This window comes from Talpa occidentalis, unplaced genomic scaffold, assembly GCF_014898055.3.
Source record: "Talpa occidentalis isolate TD23 unplaced genomic scaffold, MPIMG_talOcc4v2.1 talOcc4.4, whole genome shotgun sequence".
In the NCBI taxonomy this organism is placed as follows: domain Eukaryota; kingdom Metazoa; phylum Chordata; class Mammalia; order Eulipotyphla; family Talpidae; genus Talpa; species Talpa occidentalis.
This window is the reverse complement of record NW_023604295.1, coordinates 53,427,100-53,453,412: the sequence shown is the minus strand read 5'-3', so window position 1 is coordinate 53,453,412 and position 26,313 is coordinate 53,427,100.

Below are 26,313 nucleotides of genomic sequence, written 5' to 3'. Positions count from 1 at the left end.
AGTTACAACCATTGTTATCCTGAACTCACAGTGCATGTCCCACGTGAGAACTCATAAGGCAGAGCTCAATCTGCCCAAGTCAATCAAGCAGAGAGAGGTTCTCCCTGAGAAGCCAAACGCTGCGAATGAGGCCCCACGGGAGCCAGCGAGACTGGAAGGAACCATCAATCTTGTGAGCTGCTTCTCTAGAGCTTCAGAAATAATGAGTCTGTCCAGCAGAATGTGACTAAATGGCTTGAAGTTATAAAACTGAGTGCCAACCGAGGGCCTTTCCCTACTAAACAAACCTGCCAACGGTCTCTATACCAACCCCCTGCAACGAGATAAATGGCCAGGCCACTCTGGAATCTCATCACACTCTTCCATCCCCAGGGGTGGCGTGTCAGGTATCTGGCATGCTGAGATATAGATAAAAACATTTACAAATTAATGAGGGAGAACCATGAGCTAGCTACAGTGCTACATGTTTTACAATATCTTCTCTCATAAATCTCACAACAATTCTAGGCAGTCATTTATTTGAAAGATGGGAAAACTAGAGTTCAAAAGGGGAAATAATTCAGAGAGTGAATAGTAGACCCATGGCCTCACCTGCCTCATTCTGGACTCCAAATCTGTGTTCTTAACATTGGCCTAATCTGAATTGGCTGTGGACATCCACTGCCCACGTCAGAAACAAAGCTACACGGGGCATATTCTCCAGCAGAGGGGGCACTTGGAGGGACCACATCTGAGAGCAGAGCCCAGCACACCAAATCTTAAAAGTAATTCTGTGCTAGAGGAGGCAATGAATAGGAAATTTATTTAAAAATTTGAAAGATCTGTAGTTATCTATGTTCCTGGGACCCATTCAATAGTTATGGAGGGGGTGCTAGGTTAAATGAATGCAAAAATGAAAATATTTAGCATTTTATAATTTATAATAGTTTACACACACATATTTAATTATCTTTACAATTTTGTGGTGTACATAGAAGAGATGTTTTCCTTTTTACCAAGGAAGAAAACTGAAACTGAAAAGTGAAACTGAATTTGCCCAAGTTGCGCAATCATGACCAAGAACTCACATTGTGATGCCACAGTGTATGCTCTCTCTGGGAGACCACAACCGTGGAAGCAAATGCAACTGCCATGCCCGTGTGTTCAGATCTAAGCTCATCATCACAGAGGAAGGTGCTGTGGGAAGTAGAGCCGCTGATAGTAGGCAGACTGCATGACAGACTCAAGTGTGCTTTGCATTGATGAGGTCCCTACATCTGATAGCATGTGGAGCTTAGAATGTGTGTTCAGATAAATGATTTCATCAAACAGGAATCTTCTGTGTATGATACTGTACACACAGCCACAGGTGGCTCCTGAGCACTAATGTGGCTGAGCCCAACTGAGATGTGCTGAAGGGTAAAATATACACTGAATTTCAGGGCAGGGGATGAAAGAACACATGAAGTACCCTTTTAAAGTTAGTGCATTGTGGGGGCCTCCCCAGTGGCGCAGCGGTTGAGCGCTGGGTTGGGAAGCTGCCTGCGGCCTTTGCAGCGCTGGGCTGCCCCCACCTCCCCCGCCCCCCCACCTCCCCCCCCCACCTCCCCGCGCCCCCACCTCCCCCCACCTCCCCCGCCCCCCGCCACCCCGCCACCCCGGCTGCTCCCTGCCACTGGAGGAGGGTCCCACATGGCGCGCGGACCTCTCCTGCCGCCCGCCGCTCCCCTCAGCAGTGTACTTTGTCAGTCTGCCTGTTCTGCTCCCCCTGCCTGTTCTGCTCTCCGCTCTGGCTCTGGTGAATTCTCTCACCTTCTCGCACTTGCACCTCTGACTACCCAGTGCCTGTATAAATAAATAAATAAATCTTAAAAAAAAAAGAGTTTAAAGTTAGTGCATTGAAAACACGCTGCTGAAGTCTATTTCCTTTAAGGTGGGCTAAATGAAATATCTAGTTAAAATTACTTTCTCCTGTATCTTTTTACCTTTTTTTTTTTTTAATTTATTTATACAAACACTGGGTACAGTCAGAAGCGCGGGTGAGAGAATTCACCAGAGCCAGAGAGGGGAACAGAACAGGCAGACAACAGAAATACACTGCTGAGGGGAGCAGCGGGCGGCAGGAGAGGTCTGTCGCACCATGTGGGACCCTCCCCGGTGGCCGGGGATCCAACCAATGCTGCAGAGGCTGCGGGCAGCTTCACAGCCCAGTGCTCAACCACTGCGCCACTTCAACCGCTGCACCACTAGGGGAGGCCCTCTTTTTACTTTTTAATGTGGCTACTAGAAAGTGTAAAATCACATATGCAGCCTGGATTTTACCTCTCTGAGACTTGCCTAAAGTTGATGATAAGTGAAAGCCTAGAAGAAGGTCCCAAGACTCTTTTTTAGTTCGAGCACTTAAGAAAATTTTAACATTACTCACTGGCTAATTCTGTGGCTTAAAAGGTGGGACCCTGTGCCTTCCCAGTCCAGCTGCACACAGACATCTGCAGGTCTTGTGAAACTGCAGCTTCTAATTCTGTCGGTGAGAGGGTAAAGGACCCGAAGTCCTTTTTTTAATATCAAGTTCCCAGCTGATGCTGATGCTGTAGTTGCATGTACCTACTTTGAATAGCAAGAATCGCTAGAAGATGCACAGATCCACATTTTTGGAGGCTTTCAGCGCTTTGCAAATCACGCCATGAATATAATAACTGAGGCGGAAAATTGCTGTTGATGTGGATACCCCCATTCAACATGTGGCAAGCCTTAAACAAGATGAGTCAAGTGTAGATGAGAGCTCGTGTGTGTGTGTGTGTGTGTGTGTGTGTGTGTGCATACATATCTTGGAAGGAAGACATCCTTCCAAGCTGATGGAAGTGTTGTAGAGCAACCCCGATACAAAACGGGGTACCTGACTGTGGGTCCTCAACAGAAGGAGTGACAGGAGCGTGGTGTGCATTATGTGTGTGTGGTGAGAGGCAAGGGGGCAGCGAAGGGGTTTGGGGGGGTCTTGACAATGTGAACTATTAGAATCAGGAATGCACATCCAAAAATTGGATTATTTGTGTGTTAACAGCCCTCTGGTTTCTGGTTGTAAACTTTATGTTTTATATTTTCATGTTTATATAGAGCTGGAAAAAATTTTCATGTTATATAAAGCTGGAAAAAAAATTTTTTTTAAATAATAAATTTTATTTTTATATTCCCCATACAATTGCAACCCCCCCATTCTGACCCCAATCCCTCCCCTTCCGCCCCCCAATCCCCAAAAAGTGTCTCTGGTTCATAGTTTTTTGTTGATTTTGATTTTCACTTTCTTATAGTTATTCATTTTCCTGGTCCCTTATTTAAGTTTTCTAGATTCCTGCTATGAGTGAGACCATCCGGTATTTTTCTTTTTCTTTTTGGCTTATTTCGCTGAGCATGATCCCTTCCAGCGCCATCCATGTTGCTGCAAATTGCATGTGTTTATCTTTTTTGAATGCTGAGTAATATTCCATGGTATATATGTACCACATCTTCTTGATCCAGTCATCTATTTTTGGGCATTTGGGCTGTTTCCAAAGCTTAGCTATTGTAAATAGTGCTGCTATAAACATAGGGGTGCAGGTGTTCTTTGGAATGGATGTTTCTGTGTCCTTTGGGTAAACACCTAGGAGTGGAATTGCTGGATCAGATGGAAGCTCTATGTTTAGTAGGTCCAGAAATCTCCACACAGCTCTCCATAGTGGTTGGACCAGTTTGCACTCCCACCAACAGTGCAGGAGAGTTCCTTTTTCTCCACACCCTCGCCAACATTTGTTGTTGCTAGTTTTTTTAATATGTGCCATTCTCACTGGTGTAAGATGGTATCTCATGGTAGTTTTGATTTGCATTTCCCTGATTACAAGTGATGTTGAACATTTTTTCATATGCCTGTTGGCCATTCGCATTTCCTCTTCAGAGAAGTTTCTTTTTAGCTCTTCTGCCCATTTTTTGACTGGATTATTTTCTTTGTTGTTGTTGAGTCTCATCAGCTCTTTGCAGATTTTTGTGATCAGTCCTTTATCATTAGTGTTGTGTGCAAAAATGTTCTCCCAGTTGGTGGGGTTTCTCTTTGTTTTTGTTATTGTCTCTTCTGCTGTGCAGAAGCGCTTTAATTTGATGTAGTCCCAGCTGTTTATCTTTGCCTTCACTATCACTGCTTTGGGTGATGTGTCTGTAAAGATGTCTTTGATGTGCAAATCACGTAGTGTTTCACCTATATTTCCTTCTATGTATTTTATGGTTTCAGGTCTTATGTCTAGTTCTTTAATCCATTTTGAGTTGATTTTTGTATATGGTGTGAGGTAGTGGTCAAGTTTCATTCTTTTGCATGTAGCGACCCAGTTTTCCCAGCACCATTTATTGAACAAACTTTCTTTGCTCCAATGCATAGTCTTTGCTCCTTTGTCAAAGATTAGTTGACCATAAATCTGTGGGTTTATTTCTGGATTTTCTATTCGATTCCATTGGTCTGTATGTCTGTTCTTGTTCCAATACCATGCAGTTTTGATGATTATGGCTTTGTAGTAGAGTTTGAAATCTGGGAGTGTGATGCCTCCATTCCCTTCTTTTTTTTTCAGGAGAGCTTTGGCTATTCGGGGTTTTTTGTGATTCCATATGAATTTCATCAATAATTGTTCTATTTCTTTGAAGAATGACATTGAAATGTTGATTGGAATAGCATTGAATCTGTAGATTGCTTTTGGTAGGATGACCATTTTAATAATGTTTATTCTCCCAATCCATGAGCAGGGGATGTCTTTCCATTTCTTTGTGTCTTCTTCTATTTCTTTTAACAGTGTTTTATAGTTTTCTTTGTATAGGTCCTTTACCTCTTTTGTTAGATTTATTCCCAAATATTTGATTTTTTTTGTTTCGATAATAAAAGGGATGGTTTTTTTGATTTCTTCTTCTTCAGATTTATTGTTTGTGTATAGGAAGGCTACTGACTTTTGCGTGTTGATTTTGTATCCTGCCACTTTACTGAACTGATTGATGAGTTGAATTAGTTTTTCTGTGGAGTTTTTGGGGTTCTCTATGTATATTATCATATCATCTGCAAATAGTGATAGTTTGACTTCTTCTTTTCCTATTTGGATTCCTTGTATGTCTTTCTCTTGTCTTATTGCTCTGGCTAGGACTTCCAGTATTATATTGAAAAGCAGTGGTGAAAGTGGACATCCTTGTCTTGTTCCAGATCTTAATGGAATTGCTTTCAGCTTTTCACCATTGAGAATGATACTGGCTGTTGGCTTGTCATAGATGGCCTTTATGATGTTGAGGTATGTTCCTTGTATCCCAAGAATTTCAAGGGCTTTTATCATGAATGGGTGTTGCACTTTGTCGAAAGCTTTCTCAGCATCTATTGATATTATCACATGGTTTTTTATTTCTTTTTATTGATGTGTTGGATAACGTTGATTGATTTTCGGATGTTAAACCATCCTTGTGTCCCTGGAATGAATCCTACTTGGTCGTGGTGAATTATCTTATGGATACATTGTTGGATTCTGATAGCTAAAATTTTATTGAGGATTTTTGCATCAGTGTTCATTAGGGAGATTGGCCTGTAGTTTTCCTTTTTTGTGTTGTCCTTGTTCGGTTTTGGTATTAGTGGAATGTTGGCTTCATAGAACGTGTTTGGTATTGTTCCTTCCTTCTCAATTTTTTGGAAGAGTTTGTGAAGGATAGACACTAATTCGTCTCTGAATGTTTGGTAGAATTCATTTGTAAATCCATCAGGTCCTGGGCTTTTGTTTTTGGGGAGGTTTTTGATGACCATTTCAATTTTGCTGCTTGTAATTGGTCTGTTTAGGTGTTCTATTTCTTCTTTATCTAGCTTTGGGTGATTGTAGAGTTGTAGGAATTTGTCCATCTCCTCTAGATTGTTGAACTTGTTTCCATATAACTGTTCATAGTAGTTACTGATTATTCTTTTGATTTCTGCTGTGTCCGTTGTGATTTCTCCTCTTTTATTTATGATCCTATTTATTTGTGCTTTCTCCCTTTTTTCCTTTGTGAGCCTGGCTAGGGGTTTGTCTATTTTATTGATTTTTTCAAAGAACCAGCTCTTGGTTTCATTGATCTTTTGGATTGTTTTTTTAGTTTCAATTTCATTTATTTCTGCTTTGGTTTTTATTATTTCTTTTCTTCTACTGGTTTTGGGGTTTTTTTGTTGTTCTTTTTCTAGATCTTTGAGCTTCGAGATTAGGTTGCTTCTTTGAGTTCTTTCTTGTTTCTTGATGTGAGCTTCTATTGCTATATATTTTCCTCTTATTATTGCTTTTGCTGCATCCCATACATTTAGGATATTGGTGTCCTCCTTGTCATTCAATTCAAAGAATTTTTTAATTTCTTCTTTGATCTCCTCATTAGTCCAGTGGTCTTCCAGTAGTGTGGTTTTTAATCTCCATGAGGTAGGAAAGTTCCTTGCCTTCTTTTTATGGTTTATTTCTAGTTTGATGCCTTCATGGTCAGAAAAGATGGTTGGTATGATTTCAATCTTGGTGTATCTGTTGATGTTTGTCTTGTGCCCCAGTATGTGATCGATCCTGGAGAATGATCCGTGTGCACTTGAGAAAAATGTGTACTCCCTTTTTTGGGGGTTTAGTGTTCTATAGATGTCTGTAATGCTCTAGGTCCTTATTTAGAGCTTTAGTTTCTTTACTTATTTTTTGTCTTGTTGATCTATCCATTGTTGATAGTGGTGTGTTGAAGTCTCCCACTACGTATGTGTTTTCTCTGATGTCTGTTTTCAGAGAGGACAACAGTTGTCTGATATATTTTGGTGCTTCTTCGTTTGGTGAGTATATGTTAATGAGTGTTATTTCTCCTTGAAGTATTGTCCCCTTAATCATAATGTAGTGACCGTTGGGGTCTCTTTTTATTTTTTTGAGTTTGAAGTCTGTTTTATCTGATATAAGTATAGCTGTTCCTGCTTTTTTTTTGGTCCATTTGCTTATAGGATTGTTTTCCATCCTTTAACTTAGAGCCTATTTTTATCTTTTGTAGCTAAATGTGTTTCCTGGAGACAGCAAAAGGTTGGATTTTGTTTCTTAAACCAGGCTGCAACTCTGTGTCTTTTTATTGAAGAGTTTAGTCCATTTACATTTAGAGTTAATATTGATATGTTAGTATCTGTATTTGCCATTGTGTTTGTCTTTCCTTTGATTTTATTTATTTATTCTTTTAATAACTTTATTTTTTTGGCCTTCTTTCGTTGTTATTCGTCCCTCTGAGGTTCTGGCTTTAGGGTTCCTGGTAGTATTTTTTGGAGTGGGGGTTTAGTCATAATGAAATTCCAGAGTTTCTCTTTGTCTGGGAAGGTCCTTATTCTTTCTTCATAGAGGAAGGAGATCTTTGTGGGATAGAGTATTCTTGGTTGGCATCTGTTTTCTTGGAGTCTGTTGACTATGTCCCTCCACTCTCTCCTTGCCCTTAGTGTTTCTTCAGAGAAGTCTGATGTCAGCCTGATTGATTTTCCTTTGAATGTTATCTGTTTCTTCCCTCTTTTCAGCTTCATTATTTTTTCCTTGTCCTGGATTCTTGGGAGCTTTACTATTATGTGTCTTGCTGTATTTTGGGAAAAAAAATTTTTTTTTAATGACTGTATGCCATTATTTCACATGAAGCTTTAGGTGTGAAGCTTATGGCTCCACATTCAAGTGCTCAGGAGGCACCCGTGGCTGTGCATTCGGTATCATACACCGTAGCCACTTTAAAAAGCTAATGACCCAGGCCCTCCCCCAGTGGCACAGTGGTTGAGCGCTGGGCTGCGACCCTGTCTGCAGCCTCTGCAGCACCGGTTTGATCCTGGTCGATTGAAGAGGGTCCCACAGGGTGCACAGACCTCTCTTGCCGCCCGCTGCTCCCCTCAGCAGTGTATTTCATCAGTCTGCCTGTTCTGTTCCCTGCTCTGGCTCTGGTGAATTCTCTCACCCTCCCGCGCTTCTGACTATACCCAGTGCCTGTATAAATAAATCTTAAAAAAAAAAAAAAAAAAAAAAAAGCTTATGACCCAAACAACAAATAGAAGCCCTATAACCTTTCTTAGCCTGTTGCATCAGGCAACACCACACTGACAAAGAAAGAGGAGTTGTGGAGCAGGCTACATAATGCAGGATGCTGCTGAAAAGCAAGGTCCTGGCCTTTTTATTGATAGAAGAATTATACAGCATCGGTTGTAAGGGGAAGAGGTAGGGAAAAAAGGGGAAGAAGGTATAAAGGAAAAGGGGAAGAATGTAACTAGAAAATCAGGGGTTGTGAGTCTGCTCTCCAGGCACTTCTCATTGGCTTGATGACTTGGTATTGTAATTGAGATCAAGCTCTAGTTCCCCAGCCATGGTTTCAATCTTTCAACAAGATTTTCCACTGCTCAGCCTCAGGGGTGCCTTGTTATACATTGGTCCTCAGCCCCCAAGGTGTTCCTGGTCATACCTCAGGATGCATAACCTTCCCAGCATGATGCAGCTTTGTGCTCTTGATTAATTTGAAAGGCACCTTGCAGTGTTAGGCTCCTGTACCTAACTGACCAGGCCATTCTGACCTTGCTTAGGATTTAGAACTGTAGCTAACAAAATTGTGGCTGAACAGGCCACTTAGGATTAGCAGACCCACATCAGCCTTTCAGTTAAAAATATTTCTGAAGTCAGACTGGAATTCTCCTTTGTGTTAGTAGTGGCTAAGGTCAGTTAATGAAACTCAAGTATGTTTCTTTCTTCGTTTTGTTTTTAAAGATTTATTTATTTATGCATACAAGAGCTGGGCACAGGTCAGAGATGCAGGGGCGGGGGTGGGGGGGAAGGAGGGGGAAGGCGGGGAGAGGAGGTGGGGGGCGAGGCGGGGAGAGGGCTCACCAGAGACAGAGTGGGGAACAGAACAGGCAGATTGACTGAAATACACTGCTGAGGGGAGCAGCGGGAGAGACAGGAGAGGTCTGCTGTGCCATGTGGTTGCTTCCTGGTCAGCCGTGGATCGAACTCATGCTACAGAGGCTGCGAATTGTTTCATAGTGTGGTGCTTAACCCCTTGCGTGACCAGGGAGGCCCTATTTCTTTCTTTGTTTCCCAGTGTTTTGTCAGGGTTCTCCTAACAACTCCTGAGTATTACCTGAAACAGTCTAGAGTCCCCTTTTCTTTTCCCTTCCTCTTTCCCTCTCCTCCCCTCTTCTCCCATCGGTTCTTGTTGTCTCCGTTGGCTTTCAGCTGCTTGTTTGAGGCCTTGTTTTTGTGCTCGAGGCCTTCTGCCTGGGCAAGGCTTAGCACAGCATTTATGTGTAGCCCTTAAGAGCTGAAGTGAGCCCCTTGAAGGACAGAGTGCCTCCTTATCTTGATGTCTTCCTCATCACAGTGGAATCTGGAATGTAGCGACAGGAATTTTCGAGGTTGGTGCTTATTGTGCAGGAGTCCTCTCCACTGAGCCATTCTCTGTCAAGTGGACATTCTTCCCAGGGAACTTCATCTCAGCCAAATCACAGACATTTTCTCTCTTTGCAGTTATTATTTTTGAGCCTCTTGCCTCTCCCTAAATCTAGTTTTCTTGTAACCATCCAGGGGAACTAAGTTCTTATTTTTCAATTTGCAGAAAATTTTGGTAAGAGCTCAAGGTAGAATTCATAATCACTTTATAAGCCAGGTTGCTAAGATAGCGAAGACTTATGTTTTCAAATATAAATCAAGAAATCAGATTACATCTAGTTGGCTGGTGGGAAGTATAAGGTAGTATGACTTTTGAAGACAGAATGCTGTATCTGTGTTTTTCTCATTTTTTTAGTGTAGTTTTAGGTTCATAATTATGTTGAACTGAGGTTCTGAGATTTCCATTTCCCTCCTAACCCTGCACATGTTTAACCTCCCCTCTGCCCCCCATCAGAGTGGTACATTTGTTTCAAGTGATGAAACTGTTGTCATAACATTGTCACCCCAAGTCCATAGTTCATGTTAGAAGCCATTCTTGGTATTGTACATTGCAGGGGTTTGGACAAATATATGTCATATATCATACAAAATATTTTCTCTTTTCTAAAAATCTGGGGGTTTTTTGTTTTGTTTTGTTTTGTTTTGTTTTGTTTGGTGGGACCCTCGCCGGCGGCCGGGGAACGAACAGGCACTGCAGAGGCTGCGGGGCAGCCTCGCAGCCCAGCGCTCAACCGCTGCGCCACCAGGAGAGGCCCTCCAAAAATATGTTTCACCTATTCATTCCTCCCTCTCAATAACCTCTAGTAATTCATTGATCTTTTTACTGTGTCTTTACTTTTGCATTTTCCAGAATGTCATATAATTGGAGTCATGCAGTAGATAGTCTTTTCAGATTAGTTTCTTTGATTTAGTCATATGCATTTAAAGTTCCTATTTGTCCTTTTTGTTATTTGGTTTTAGCATTGAATAATATTCCATTGTGTGTACATGCCACAGCTTATTTATCCTTTACCTGCTGAAGGACATCTTTGTTGCTTCCAAGTTTTGCCAATTATGAGTAAAGCTATTATAAACATCTGTATGCAGATTTTTGTGTGGACATAGTTTTTAATTCCTATGGGTAAATACTAAAGAATGTTATTTCTGGATCCCTTAGTAAGAATATGTTTAGACCCGAGGGGAGACATCCTATTCTGTAAAAAAGTAAACAAGGGTGTTTAAAAAATAACAATAAATTTTTAAAAAGAATATGTCTAGTTTTATAAGAAACCATCAAACTGTCTTCCAAAACCTCTGTAATAGTTTGAATTTCCACCATCAGTATATCAGAGTTCCTATTGGTCCTCATTCTTGCCATCATTTGGTGTCATCAAGATTCTGGATTGTGGCCATTCTGATAGGCATGTAGTGGTGTCTTTTGCTGTTTTAATTTCCATTTTCCTTATAACATGTGATGTGGAGCATCTTTTCATGTTTATTTGTCATTTGTATGTCTTGTTTGGTGAGGTATCTGTTAAGGTTCCATTTTTTTTAAAAAATAATGTTTTCTTTGCTGTCTCCTTAGTACAAAAGCAATACTTGTGTGAAACTATCCTGCTTCCCATTTCACTCAGAATAAAAGCCAGAAACCTTCTCATGCTCCATTAACCTTTATGTAACAGGGACCCCTGTCACTCTCTCATCGAATTTCTTTCTATTCTCTTCATTACTCACACTGACTGCTTCAGGCATATTGTTCCCTCGTTCGGGCTAAGCATGTTCATGCCTCCAAGACTATATCAGGAGAAAACTCTTCTTCCACACAGTTCCGTGACTCACAGTCTCATTTCTTTCAGAACCCTGCTCAAATATCACCTTATCCATGAGGACTTTCCTTGATACCATACATGTATTAAAGAACTCCCACCCCACAGGTATAATGCCCCTTTATCCAGCCATTTCTCTCTCTGTGTCCTCACCTTCCCCCATAGAACTCACCACATAGAACCATCTCATACATGCTTACTGTCTCCAACTAGAGTATAAGCTCTCTGTGTTGCTAAAATGTTGTTGGCACCAAGAAACATTCAATAAATATTCTTTTCATGGATGAAGGCACATTATTCATGGATACTTGAGCATGAACTATGCTTTTACAAACCCAGATGAAGATGTAGCTTGCTGGGGTTTATTTTGGGTCAAGAACTAGAAGTTCTCAATATGTGTAAAATGTCCTTAATTGGAAGCATATAGATTGTGTATCAGTCAGGGTTTGGTCAGTTAACCAGAAGCCACTCTATGTATGGGAAATAAGAAAAGGTTGAATAAAGGGAATTGGAATCTGGATCAGTGGAACCTAGATTTTGGAGGTTGGGGGAGTGTAGGGTAAGTGGAATTAATCAGGCTTTTTTTCCACTAGCCTCTGTGGTTATCACCTGCGGCCTTCATCGTGTTAATGCAGAGACCCTGGGGAGCGTGAGTGTGGATGCACATGCCTGACTGTGGACACCTGGAGCATGGGTGCAGGCATGCATTAAGTGTGCTCACCTGAGCCTAGAGGCCAGGGATATAAAAGTGACATCACTCAGAGACAGAGGATGGCTGCAGGAAGATGCCTGTGAGAAAATGAGCTGTGTGACTACAGAAAGGCAAGCTCATGAGAGACCACCAGAGAGAGAGCCTGGAGAAAGAGCAGAAAGATTTGTGGGGGGCTGCGAGGCTCAGTTGCCTGCCTGCCTCCCAGCAGCCCTGGCTGGCCCATGTCTGCCTCCTTGTGTGCGGCCTCCTTGCCTGGTGTACGTGTGGACCTGGTTCCCTGAGAGAGCATTAAAGCCTGAAAAAGCTACTGAAGGCTCTGGGACATTCCTTTATTCATTTGCCTGAATTCCTAGTGAAACTGCCCTGTGCTTGCTGGCACAACAGAGAGTAAAGGCAAGAAAGATTACTTTGCAGGAGCCAGGAAGAACAGATTTGGAGGAAGTCATCACCATGGCCCTGGCTTCTCTCACCACAAAAAAGGGGTGACTCTCAGAAGGATGCCTAAAATCTCAGGTAAATTCCCTGCCATGTCTGTCATCTCTTAGCAGCTGTCACTTAGGGGAAAGTCTCTTCTACTCTCCTGTCTCAAAATCTCAAACGAATGCATCTCAGGGACTGAATCTAAGTGAACATACTGGCAAGGGAGTCTAGGAACTGGGATTTTAAGCTTCTGGTCCTTGCTCAATAAGGTCCAGAGGAGAATCTAAGCTTTCTAAAAAGGAAGGAAGTTTCTGATTATCAACAAACAATATCCAGCACAGATTGCTCATTCAGTGATAAGGAACCAGTCTAATTATAATGTGGGTATAATTATTCTACCAAGCAGAAACCACCTAACATGTAACTGCAAATTTTGAAATCTGAACCTGGGGTAGGTAAGTGTTTCCTAGTCAACATCATTAGTTCCACGCTACATGTTTCTTCCCTGGCCCATGTAGAACTTCCAGACGGAAATGATGTCTGGGAGACTTGGGGCTACTGTATTCTCATCTGCTCAAATTGCTGTGTTTTTGTTTATTCACTGAAAAACCCAAAGGATGCTTCCCTTCCTTGTCTTGCACTGTCCCCTTCCCTAACAAGTACTTGCCTCCCACCTGACAGATATTCTGGGGTGACCCTTGGCTGCAATTTCTTGCAGCTGTGGCTGTGGCCAATTGCCAGGAGCACCTCAAATCCAGGTGGCAACTATTCACAGAAGGGGAGGGCAGGAGGGAGTACGGTGGGGTAGAGGAGGCCTCATCATACCCCCCTGGGATCAGAGTAGGCAAAGTAAATGTTGTCCTGTCTCCTCAGTAGAGCAGAAATGAGGCAGAACAACTTGCCATTGCTGGCATGGCTGCTGTGGTGCTCACCGCCCTCCTGATGAGTCAGCAGCAGCCCTGCTAGGAATAGATCTTTGGAAGATGGCTCCTATTCCATTTTGCCCAGACAGCTGATACATTGATTTCCGCTAGTTTGGGGTACATCACTGCAAACCAGTGTCCAAAAATAGAACTAGCCTCATCTATGAATTGCTCATAGGCATTTTCCATAGTTCCATTATGTCATTTTAAAAGGCCTCCAGATAGATTCATCAAGTTGGCTGCAAATTGCAAAGGGAGTGCAGCAAAGGGAAATCTCCTGAAATCCTGGGTAACAGAAACACCAAGACAGCCCCACTCCTCTTTGTGTTATAACTCTTTGGCTGTATCTCTTCATTAGAGAGTTGACTCTTCGGAATCATATTTAATGTAAGGGAAACAAATTTCAGAGAACTGATGTGTGCTATTCTTTCATACTCCCCTAATTGTTAGCTTTCATGTCCATGGGATGTCCCTGGAAGAAATCCCTCCTTCATAAAGTATGGCCTGTTGGCCCACTCAGGAACAGATGTCCCTTCATTCTGTCCCATTAGTGATTGCAGAAGCACTTATTTTATACTTTTGCTGTACTCCATAGGGAGAAGGGGCTCCGCTCCCTATATTTAAGCTAACATGCTCCATATGGATCAGCCCTCTTTCCCTACACTCCCAGCCACAGACTCCTTCCCTTATACTTCTATATGTCTATACTTTCTCATAGCCTCTCTAATGTAGCTGCTAAAGTTAACTAATCTAATACTTAGCTGTCCAGAAGAGTGCTCCTCTTTCCATTAGCAATTTAAGAAAATGCTTTTTACTACATGACTTGGATGAAAGCTTCCTCTGATTTGTAGCTTTGTAGCTGATATTAAAGTAGAAAAAACAAATAAAAAGAACTCAAAGTGTTATTAGTAGGATAGAACAAATAGAACATTGGAATTAAGCTAATAGGGTAAAACTCAAGAGGAAAAGTCCTATATTTAGCCACAAATAAGCTTGGTATTACATTACATACCTAAAAACAAAAGCCCAAACACAATGGGCTTCTGCAGTGGTGAAGGTACAGAGTGTTACTCTTTCTTTGTGGAGACCTTAGTCCCATTTTCCTCAGCCATATCTGAAGAGCTGGGTCTGTGGAAGATTCCTGATAAGTTGGGAGTAGTGAAAGGGAAACCTAGGAATGGAAGGTCTGGAAAACCTTCTTGACAGTAGACATAATTGAGAGTGAGGCCCTCACTGCCCCTGGGATTCAGGAGGTTTATTTGCTTTATTCTGTCCTGGAAGATAGAACTAGTGCTATCCAACAGCGCAAGTCCTGCCTCCATGGAGATGGAGTTCCCTGAGTTTTACTGAAGTTTCAATCCAGAGCTTAGTGATAACTTGAAAATGATAGTCATCACTTCCATTTGCTCATAGATTATCAAGCAATGGTGTAAATAAATCACATATATATTTATATTTTGTTTTATTTTAAAATTCTTACTGTAACCTTATAGGTTAGGTATCACAATTATCCCTATCTTAGAGATAAGGAGATTCAGGCTCAAAGTTTGTGGCCCAAGGTTACACAGTGAATTTACACAGACAGAGCCAGGATTTGAACTGGGGCATTTCAGCAGTGTTCTGTCTCTAAAAGGTGTTCCAGATGAGCTTTCTATTTGGGATATGTATTCAGCCTGTGTGTGCTCAAAGTTCCCTTTTATCTCTAAGGCTTTTTCATAGGCATAGTCCTTGCTATACAAGTAACTACTGAAAAGCTATCTATTCTTCCTCTGTTCTTTATATAATTTTTATTTAAATCTTGTGTGTATTATGTGTCATCTGCAGGTAGAACACAAATAATATAAAAATTGGAGCATGAAAATTATTTCCTCTTTTCTAGCAAGTGGTTTTACATCCAAAAAGTTTATGGCCATATACCTCTTCTTGACCCATACAATTAACTCTGGTTTTCTGTCTAAATTTGATGATTAGAGTTCTCTGAATGATTCAGATGGGAAAATAGAAAGAAAAGACATTAATATTCGGTGAGCATTTTCTAGATGGCCAGGAATTTTGTTTGGAGATATCTATATCACTCTATCTAGCTATTCACACACACACACACACACACACACACACACACACACACACACATACACATATTTGCACGTTATTATCACTTAATGCTTGCAATAAGCTAATGAGCTAATGAGTTAGATATTATTCCCAATTTTATAGATAATTAGACCAAGGATCAGAGGAATTGCCTACCTGACACCACCAGTAAACTATAGAAAATAAATTAGGACATGAAAATATCAGGTGCCAAAACATGCTTTTCCAACTCTACAGTCACAAACACACAGAACCCATGGTGGATTTTGACCGATTACAAGAACACCACGGGGAGTAGATAAGTTAGTGCCTTTCTACACCAACATGCTCACATCCTCTCTTTTATCCAGAGCTTCGAAGAAATTGGGGGAGGAGGAGCAAGGAGTATCCCCAAAGCCTGGTCTTTCAGAAGGAAGAATTCTTTCGTAAGGTTTGGGTGCTTGATAAAGATTTTTATTTTTGCCACTACTATTTGTTTTACTCTACCCACAACCCACAATCAAATTTTATGAAACCCAAATAAATTTTTGGCATTCTATATACATACATGCCATCCCACATCTCATTCTGACATCAAGGCTGTGAATTAAATATTAATAGCCTCATTTTACAGATGAAAAACAAATGTTCATGAGAGAAAATGTTTTTCTCAAAGTCAGAAAACTTGAGTGGTGGAAAGAGAACTGAACTCAGGCCTGCCTGATGGCAAATCCCGTGCCATTTCCACCATAAAGTTCTTTATTCACCAGCAACATAGATGAGACTTAAGGTGAGATGTTAAGTGAAACAATTCAGAAAGTAAAAAATAATTATTGATTGTTTCTTTCATACATGGAACATAAACAACCAAAGCAGATAAACTAACAAATCACAATAAACAGCACCTACACTTTGTAAAATAATGGGAATGATGCTAGATCTTTGGTGGTGATGTGAGGCTTATACACACATAGAGATGAAGATGTACCCCTAAAATTTGTGTCATTTTGTACATAATTGGTAAATTAATTAAAATAAAATACTCCCCCTCCAAAAACGAAAATAAAATACCTGACATAAGGCCATTTGCAAAATAGCATACTTGGGCAGACATTTCTTTTTCTGAGGTTTATTCCAAAGACCGTTCCTACTAATCAAAGTATCCCCATCACTAATCCATCACATTTGAAAGTCAGAAGTGTACCTGGGTTTTGTGTATTTTGTCTATAACTTCGCTGACATTATTAGTTCTCATACTTCTGTGTTTTTATATGTAGTTTTTAATTTCTTACATAATGAGATATGTAATCTGCAGGCAGAGATAATTTTACCACTTCTGACTTGAAGTGCTTTTCATTCTTCTTCTTGGCTGATGGCTCTGCCTGGGACTTCCTGTACTATGTTGAATTAAAGTCATGAGGGTTGGCATCCTTGTCTTGCTCCTAATCTTAGAATACAAACTTTTGGTACTAGCCATGTTGTCTTTATTGTGTTGAGACATGTTCACTGTATTTCTAGTTTTTTGACAGCTTCTTTGATGAAATGGTGTTGAATTTTCTCAAATGCCATGGGCCTTCCTTTTGGGAATCATCACATGAAATTTCATTTTTTTCATAAGGAAACAAAAATTGTATAATCACCTCAAAGGAAACACAGAGAGAGAGAGAGAGAGACAGAAAGACAGAAAGTACTGCTTGACAGATAACAGATACAGGCAACCTGACAGAGCACCACATAGTCAGCCTAGAACTTCAGGGGCCTGAGATCTGAGGAAGAGAGAAAGGGTGGGAGGTAGGCAATTTCAAAGCCTAATCTGAACAAGAGAAGCCCTGGACTCTTAACAGTCACCCCTCACCTGTTACACTCCCTGTCTCTGCCCAGCAACACTTTCCTATTACCCTATTTCCTTAAGTGTCTGCTCTTTTCTTCCTAGAAATTTCCAGAAAAATGAGCTAAGCTTACTCCACCTCAGTCATTTATCTTTTTGTGTTGCTAAGTGACTCCATCATATGAAAAAGACCCAAACTTATTGTCTTAACTACCTATTGAAGTATAAAAAATTACCTCTACATTTAGTAGTTTAAAACAACAGTCTCGTAATTTCCCAGGCTAGGAATCTGGGATCAACTTAGCAGGGGAGTTCTAGGTCAGGATCTCTCATGAAGTCACAGACAAGCATCTGAGCAAGACTGTGGCCTGAAGGCTTAACTGGCGTGGAAGGAACCATTACCAAGCTCACACAAATGACTCTTGGTTCTGTATTCTGAGGCTCTCTCCTTAGGTCCGTAGACTCTCTACTGTATGGTTTCCTTCAGAGCAAGTTTTGAGAGAGAGAAAACTAAGATTGAGATTTGTTTTTCAATAATCTAATCTTTGAAGTGACCCATCATCACTTCTGTTTTATGCTATCAATCACCCAGCCCAAACCTAGTGCCTGTGGGAGGGAGTTCTACAAGGATGTGAATGCCAGCAGGCAGGGATTGTTGGGCACCATGTTTTTCAGGCTGTCTACCAGACTTCCCATTGATTGACTTAAAGATCCTATGGGTCCTTCAGCTAAAATGCAGGTGTTTCCCGAGAGGCTTAGCATATTAGCAAACTATTAGTTAATTAACCAAGAAACTATCACAGTGAAAAGCAGCAAATAGATAGGCAAGTCGTGTGTGGACTGGGGATAAGAAATGTGAGAAAAATTTCTCTGTGGGGTTTTGGAGGAGGGTCAGTGGAGAAAGAGCTACTGTTGTAGGATGTCTTAAGGTGATGAGGCAATAAAGGCACAAAAAAGCGGAAACACTATCAGACGGGAGGAGATGGGGTGGGGGTGGGGAATGGAGAGACATTCCATTCTCTGCCTGGGCACCTGTCACCCACCAGCCCTTGGTGCTCTGCATCCACAGTGTCTGTGCAGAGCTGGGGGACAAAGCAGGTGGTGGGCTTACTGTTGGGTAATTAAATGTTGCTTCCAAGGCAGCTGGTAGAGTATGTGCACTATATACTATCCTCAGTTTGGTTTTTCTCTTTTTTCCCTAAATAACACATTTTAATTAACCTTCAAGCCCTTGCTGGGACTTTGAAAGAAGTTAATTGGCCTGCAGGGATTGGAACACACAACAGCCAGAAAAAGGCTATGTTTCAGTTGCTTTCACTCTGAGGACTTATAAAATTGAAATTATTGTTTTATTTCATTCTTTGAAGCCCAGAGCTTCATGTGATTTCTTTTTGGAACTGGCAGAAACATCCTTAAATGCTTAAATGAGGATCACATTAAGGTATTTAAGCAGCAGTTATACACAAGTATTTAATACTTGGATTTCTCATTCATCTTGGGCCTTTGGGTTTGCAATAAGAGTTGAACTCTTATTAGCTTGTTTTGACGTCCTCATTGAGGATGGGTAATTTTTTTACTTGAATTTAATATGCAAACTCTCACAGTCAGGCGGAAATTTCATGGTTTTGTGTGATTTCCTCCCACGTTGACCCAGGGTTTGACCATTGCACTTACCATGCGACTTTGGCCAGTGGGACATCATAAACATGATGCCAGCATGAGGCTTACTATTCACTTGAGTGTTGAGTTTTGTCCTATTAGAAGGCTGCTATCTCCATGCAAGAAATATGGAAAGGCCACATGGAAAGAAATGAGACACCCCAGATCTAGCTAAGAGTCCAGCTTGAACTCTACCTTACTCAGCTTTCATGAGCAATTCCCGGCAAGTTTAACAGAACTGCCTACCGACCCCAACTCAAATAATAGAATTATGGGGCATGAGTCATTTTTGTTTTGAGTTTCCAAATTTTGGGTTAGTTAAATAGCTATAGATGGCAGAGTCGCAGATTGGGAAACTCACTGAGGTTATTGTGCCTAGATTAGTAATTTCATGACTGAATCAGTGGCCCTGCTGCAATGAGGGCAACACTATAACTACCTGGGAAAGGTCAGAACACTTATACATTTTTAGCAATTGGATTTGTAGTCCTTGAGTTGTAATGATGGATCACTCGGAGAAAAACTCAGTTTGCCCCAAAGATGGGTTATTGGCGAATTCAGAATCCTTCTTGGTTGTATGTGCACTCAGATGTTGTTGAGGTTTCATCTTGCATATTATAACTTAATTTAAAAATACATTTTCATTGAGGGAATATAGCATTAAAATGAGCAACTTTATGATCCATTTCATTTTGCTCCTTGCAGTCTGGTTAGCAATCCATTTTAATAAGCAAGGGGTTATGGAACTACTGTCCGCTCATGTAAATGAGAAAGTGTACTTATCTTTATTCTTCTCTGTGATTACCTTTTATTTACTTTTGAAAGCTTCCTGGATTTCAGCTCATTGTTCATTGGAAATCCTATCTGTTCTATTCAAAGTGGTATTTTAATTTTCAGATTCTGAGCAGACATTATGTCTGTGATTCATTTTGCTCTGGCTTTTTTGTGTTGGTTTTACTGAACGTCATTTCTGCTATTTAGTCCATATATCTATTAGAAATCACTTTAACAATTAAGTCCTTGTCTTTCTTCTCTCCCTATTTGTTTCCCAATTTAATTCCCCATAGAAAACTTCTGTTAGTGTGGAGAAAATGGCAATTTTGTGGGGTAAATTTTGTTTTCTAATAATTTTATATATGATTACTTTGGGATTTCAGTGATTATATATTTTCTGAGCAACAGCAACAACAAAATAATATTACTAATCAAATAAAATTAGCAAGCTCTCCTAGCAATATAAAGTGATGAGTGAAAACTTTACTCCACACTGTTTTACAAAGTGTCCAGAACAACCAAACATATGTCAAGAACAACTCACTGAAAGTGTGTAATGGAGTGGAGGGGTTTTAAATGCATGTACATTGTAAAATTGTGTTCAATGAGGTACTACCTCCATTTTCAAAAGTATTATGAATCCTCTTCATACTATGGTTCTCTAGTGTCATCCATATCTTCCCCTACACTCCCTGATTTGCCCTCTCTTAGTCAGATGCAAATCTATCCTTCTAGAATTCCAACCCACCCAAAGAAGAGAGGTGTGTAAAGAGGATCCCCAAGTAGTTTTCCATAAACTCCATGAACTGCTTTGTTCATGGGAAGCGAGGTTTCCAATGTCAATCTGAATGTCACTCCTGCTGGGAGTGACTGGGAGAGGTTGCATGTTGAATCAGCACTTTACAACAAACCAGAGGGATGATCTACTGAAGACACTTAAGTCTTTCTATGCACACACTTGTACCCTGAGCTGTGTAATCTACTGGAGTCATAATTAATCTGTCTTAATTACTATCTGCTTTTTAATTATGCATGAAAGTATATAAAACAATCTGTACCATTGAAAGTAGTCCATATAAAATGGATTGTATGGAGGATTTCATACAATGTTCTTGTGTCTATGTTCTTAAGTTACCTCAAATATCTTATGTGGCTTAGATTTTCCAGCTGTAAACTTGGAATGTTTGTATTACATTCTTCTTCCATCAAAACTATCTCATTTTTAAGGAATAGAAACCTAGTCAAATCAGATCGAGTAAAAATGAGAAGACATTTTAAGAATACAGAGTTCACATAGGTATCCAAAGATTGGAATGACTATAACTAGCACTTGTGGAGGCAAAAACCACCAGGAATCAAAGCTGCTCTTTCCATTAACAGGGCCTGATGATCTACCAGCTCAGTCCTTCTCTACACATTCTATTTTCTTTTATTTAAATATTTTATCTGCTTCTCAGAAACTTCTTAGATTGCTAAGACATCCTCCAATTTCATCATCTCCTTACTCCAACATTCACGCTAAGAACGTGTTTCATATTTTAATTTGAAAGCTTAAGAGAGAAAATCTTAAGGAACCAGTTTCTCTACTTAAACCAGAGCACTCAGGCAATGGATTGATAGAATTTGGTCCATGTATCCACCCATATTCCACCTAGCCAGATTCTAGGATGGATGGGAGCACACAATCCCAGCACCGAAACTTCAGAAACTATGGGAAGGGCAGACCCATGATGTGTATGACTTAAGTTCCCCTCACAGGGGGAAACAGAGAAGTGTTAAGTGAATAGAGGAAAAATGTGGGTCTGCTACTCCTAGATGTGGGTCTGCTACTCCTATTCGGCCGCCATTTTTTCACCTAAACAAGGTCAAAGTGGTCCGGCCAGTTAGGAACAGGATCCCAACCCTTCAGCCCTTCAAATTAAACAAGAGCACAAAGCTGGATCACACTGGGAAGGTTATGCATCACAAGGTATGTCTGGAACGCCCAGGAGGCTAAGGACCAATGCATAACATGTGCATCAGGAGGTATGTCTGAAATGGCCAGGGGCCTGAGGACCGATGCATAACACATACTCCCGACTTATACATCATGAGGTATGACTGGGAACGTCCGGGAGGCCAAGGACTGATGTATGACAAGGTACCCCAGAAGCTGATCAGTGGAGAGTCTTGTTGATAAGATTAGAACCAAGGGGAGGGGGGGATTAGGGTGTATCATCAAGTAGATAAGAAGTGCCTGGAGGGCAGACTCACAATCCCTAATCTTCTACACCCTTCCCTTTTCTTTAATCTCCTTACAACCAATTAGGCATGTAAATAAAAGGGCTAGGATCTTGCTCTTCAGCAGCATCCTGCATTGTGCAGCTTGCTCCACGACTCCTGTTTGTCCATGTGGTGTTGTCCAATGCAATAGAAAAATACCATCATTCCATTATAAACTCCCAGAAAGCAGTAGTGTTCAGAGTGCTCTCTGTTGCAATGATGTAGGCAGATTACACATTGTTATGAGCAAAGATGATCTTCTGACCCATGGCATAATTAAAACTTCAATACAGTAGTGTTTTGAAATGGATATGTATTCTATTTATTATGTGTATCCTGCATGCATCAGAAGCCAGAAGAAAGAATTGCAGCTAGAAGTGAGGCAGAAGTAAATTTCGTGGAAGAGCATTTCATAAAAGAACATTCTTATACTTAGAGTATTTTAAAAGCTAGGCAGGATGTCTCATTTAGTAGCAAGTTATCTGTCACTGGAGGTGTTCATATCCAATATGAAAAAGTATCTTTAAATTGTAAGATTTCAATTCTCTCACTGTAACTGAGCTGATTGTCTTTTGAAAAAGCAATTTTTTCTTTATTTTTTCAGTTCCATTGTGTTGTATAAATCTATTTAGAGCAGATTTCTTTTTTTTTTTTGCTAGTACTAGTACTTTTTATTTTTTTTAAATTTTTTTACATCATTGTTCATTTTTAAACAATATTTGCTTCCCCCCACCCCCTCAGGTGTAGTCCCCATAGAGTTTCCTTTACCAGTGTACCCGTGCACCATCACCTCAGTCCCCTGTGCTCCTCCCTCCCTCTGATCCCTCTCCCACCTCCTCCCCTGCAGTATGCCTCTGATTTATAATTGTCCGTTTTTGCTTTGTTGTGTTTTGTACTGTTATTTTTTTACACTGATATCTTATTTGTTTCCCCTATATTCCTGCCATAAGTGAAACCATGCAATGTTTTTCTTTTTCCTTCTGGTTTATTTCACTGAACACAATTCCTTCTAGCTCCATCCACGTTGCTGCAAATGGCATGAGCTTATCTTTTTGATTGCTGAATAATATTCCATTGTGTATATATGCCGCATCTTCTTGATCCAGTCCTCTTTTTGGGGGCATTTGGGTTGTTTCCAGGTTTTACCTATTGTAAATAGTGCTGCCATAAACATAGGGGTGCAGGTATTCTTCTGAGTCAATGTTTTTGTGTCCTGTGGGTAGCTCCCTAGGAGTGGGATTGCTGGGTCATATGGTAGCTCCAATTTTAGTAGACTGAGGAACCTCCAGACAGCTTTCCATAGTGGTTGAACCAGTTTGCACTCCCACCAGCAAAGTAGGAGAGTTCCTTTTTCACTACATCCTCGCCAACATTTGTTGTTGCAAGTTTTTATAACCTAAATTACTGTCTGGAACAGGACAACTCATTGTGGTTATGGTATTGGCTGAGCAGGGTTAGTATCCTGCAATAAACATTAGAGAATCTCACCCATATTTTACTTACCAAAAATCTATCTCATTTCCACATCTACACTTCAGGACTGTTATCAATTGACAGCACAGAAAATCAGCATTTTTTTTTAAAGAAAACAAATAATGTCTTTTTTAATTTGTTGAGGTAGCATTGGTTTACAACTGTGATTCAGAGGTATAGGATCACATCCCTTCACTTCACACCCACCATAAAAGAACCCATAGTTCTCCACCGTGGTCCATTGGGCCTGCTCCAAAATAATGCCTTTTTTTTTTCTCTTTTTTTTTAATTTAAATTTTATTTTTATATTCCCCATACAATTACAACCCCCTTATTTTGACCCCAATCCCTCCATTCCCCGCCCCCCACCCTCCATAGAGTGTCTCTGGTACATAGTTGGTTGTTGATTTTGATATTTTCTTTCTTATAGTTATTCTTTTTCCTGGTCCCTTATTTAAATTTTCTAGATTCCTGCTATGAGTGAGACCAGCCGGTATTTTTCTTTTTCTTTCTGGCTTATTTCGCTGAGCATGATCCCTTCCAGCGCCATCCATGTTGCTGCAAATTGCATGTATTTATCTTTTTTGAATGATGAGTAATATTCCATGGTGTATATGTACCACATCTTCTTGATCCAGTCATCTGTTTTTGGGCATTTGGGTTGTTTCCAAAGCTTAGCTATTGTAAATAGTGCTGCTATAAACATAGGGGTGCAGGTGTTCTTTGGAATGGATGTTTCTGTGTCCTTTGGGTAAATACCTAGGAATGGAATTGCTGGATCATATGGAAGCTCTATGTTTAGTAGGTCAAGAAATCTCCACACAGCTCTCCATAGTGGTTGGACCAGTTTGCACTCCCACCAACAGTGCAGGAGAGTTTCTTTTTCTCCACACCCTCGCCAACATTTGTTGTTGCTAGTTTTTTTAATATGTGCCATTCTCACTGGTGTGAGATGGTATCTCAAGGTAGTTTTGATTTGCATTTCCCTGATTACAAGTGATGTTGAACATTTTTCATATGCCTATTGGCCATTTACATTTCCTCTTCAGAGAAGTTTCTTTTTAGCTCTTCTGCCCAGAAAATCGGCATTTTAGACAAGTCTAAAATATCTGTCTTGAGTGGCCCTTGTAAAGCATTCATCACAGTACAGCTGGCAAATTATGGCCAAAAGAAACAGGCCAAGAGTACCTATTCATTTCTCAAGGTCCTTTAAACTTTATCCTTGTAAAAAAATATGATAGTCAGGATGCTATATATCAGGACTGCTATCCTAACTTCCCACAAAGCTACTTTCATATCAGACTTTATGCTGTTGGATTTTTATTAAATTTTGTTATAAGGAAGGACTATTTGAGGACTATTTCTTGACCACTTACAAAATGGTTAATTTTCATGGTACCCACTCTTGCTTTCTGTTTCTTATTTGATGCAAAATGAACATTTATTGTCTAGGAATTTAGTATTATGAAAGTGTCCCCACAGGTAAAGCATGGACTTCCTTTTAATATAACTATATAATGGTACATTTAATATTGGCTACTAGGAAACTGGGAGATGATATAAGTGTTTAATTGAAGTAATGATCTCATCCTGGTTTGGATAAAATTATTTTGTCTTCACTAAGTTGATTTTTTAACCATCCTTATAAGTATATGCAATGCACCACATATTATTTTCAAAAGTGTTCATTCTTTGCCAGAAATCTTGAAGTTGCCCACTGAAGGAAATAGCTACTTTATTATAGTTTGCGATTGTATTCCACATCATCTGCTTTGTTTATGTGCTTATAATTATGGTTGCAACATGTTTAATCTTGCCAAATCTTGCACTTTAAGCATCAACTCCTCTCCTTGGGTGAAGAGTTAGGGAAGCGTTTGTGGCAGTACCTTGGACAGTGTCACCATCTCCACTCTTTCATTGACCTTGGCGCACAGCCATCCCTGGATGAGAAAAAAACAAAAGAAAACAAAAACAAAGCCAGAGGGCCTCCCCGGTGGCGCAGCGGTTGAGCGCTGGGTTGCGAAGCTGCGCGCGGCCTCTGCGGCGCCCGTTCGATCCCCGGCTGCTCCCCGGCCACCAGAGGAGGGTCCCACATGGTCGCAGACCTCTCCTGCCGCCCGCTGCTCCCCTCAGCAGTGTGCTTCGGTCCTTCTGCCTGCTCTGCTCCCCGCTCTGGCTCTGGTGAATTCTCTCGCCCTCCCGCGCTTCTGACTGTACCCAGTGCATGTATAAACAAACAAACAAACCAGCAAACAAATAAATAAAGCATGCCTCTATAAAAAAAAAAAAAAAACAAACAAACAAAGCCAGAACCCACGGCGCTTTTAATAATAGTAGTTACATTATATAAAAGTTACATTTTTACCATAGTTATAGAAGGAATGATTACTTTTGATCACATTATATTCCTAGTATCTAACATGGTATATTCTCAATAAACATTGTAATAGGTATGTTCATTAAAGTAGTGATGAAAAGGCACATTTCAGTATATAAAGGCAGAAGTAGAAATAAGATGAAACGGTGGTTTCAGATGGATAGGGAACAGGTTGAGTAATGGTGGGGGAGCTTGCTTAAGTGAGTAGGAAGTGCTAAGTAGGGATAGGCTCTTTCTTGCAGAAAGCTATTAATTATACAATTTTCTTATACCATAGGGATAGGGACATAAACATTTATCACTGCTTTCTTCTCTTATCAAGCATGTGTACACAATTATATCTTTAATTACAGCAGGCACAACTTAGAAAACACTAGAAAATTGTCCATAGCTTAAGAAAATTTCACTAGTATGTGTACTGCTGATTCCAGCCATTGATACCAAACCAAGTATACCAAGTTATTTTTGAATAATAAGAGAATCATTTTGCTCTCAATAATTCCCAACCCTCCAGTTCTTTGTTTGGGCTTCTTATCTGGGAACAGGAGACGCTATCACCTACTTTTCCTATCTTTTCCAAATGTGGACTTCGTTATTTTTGCT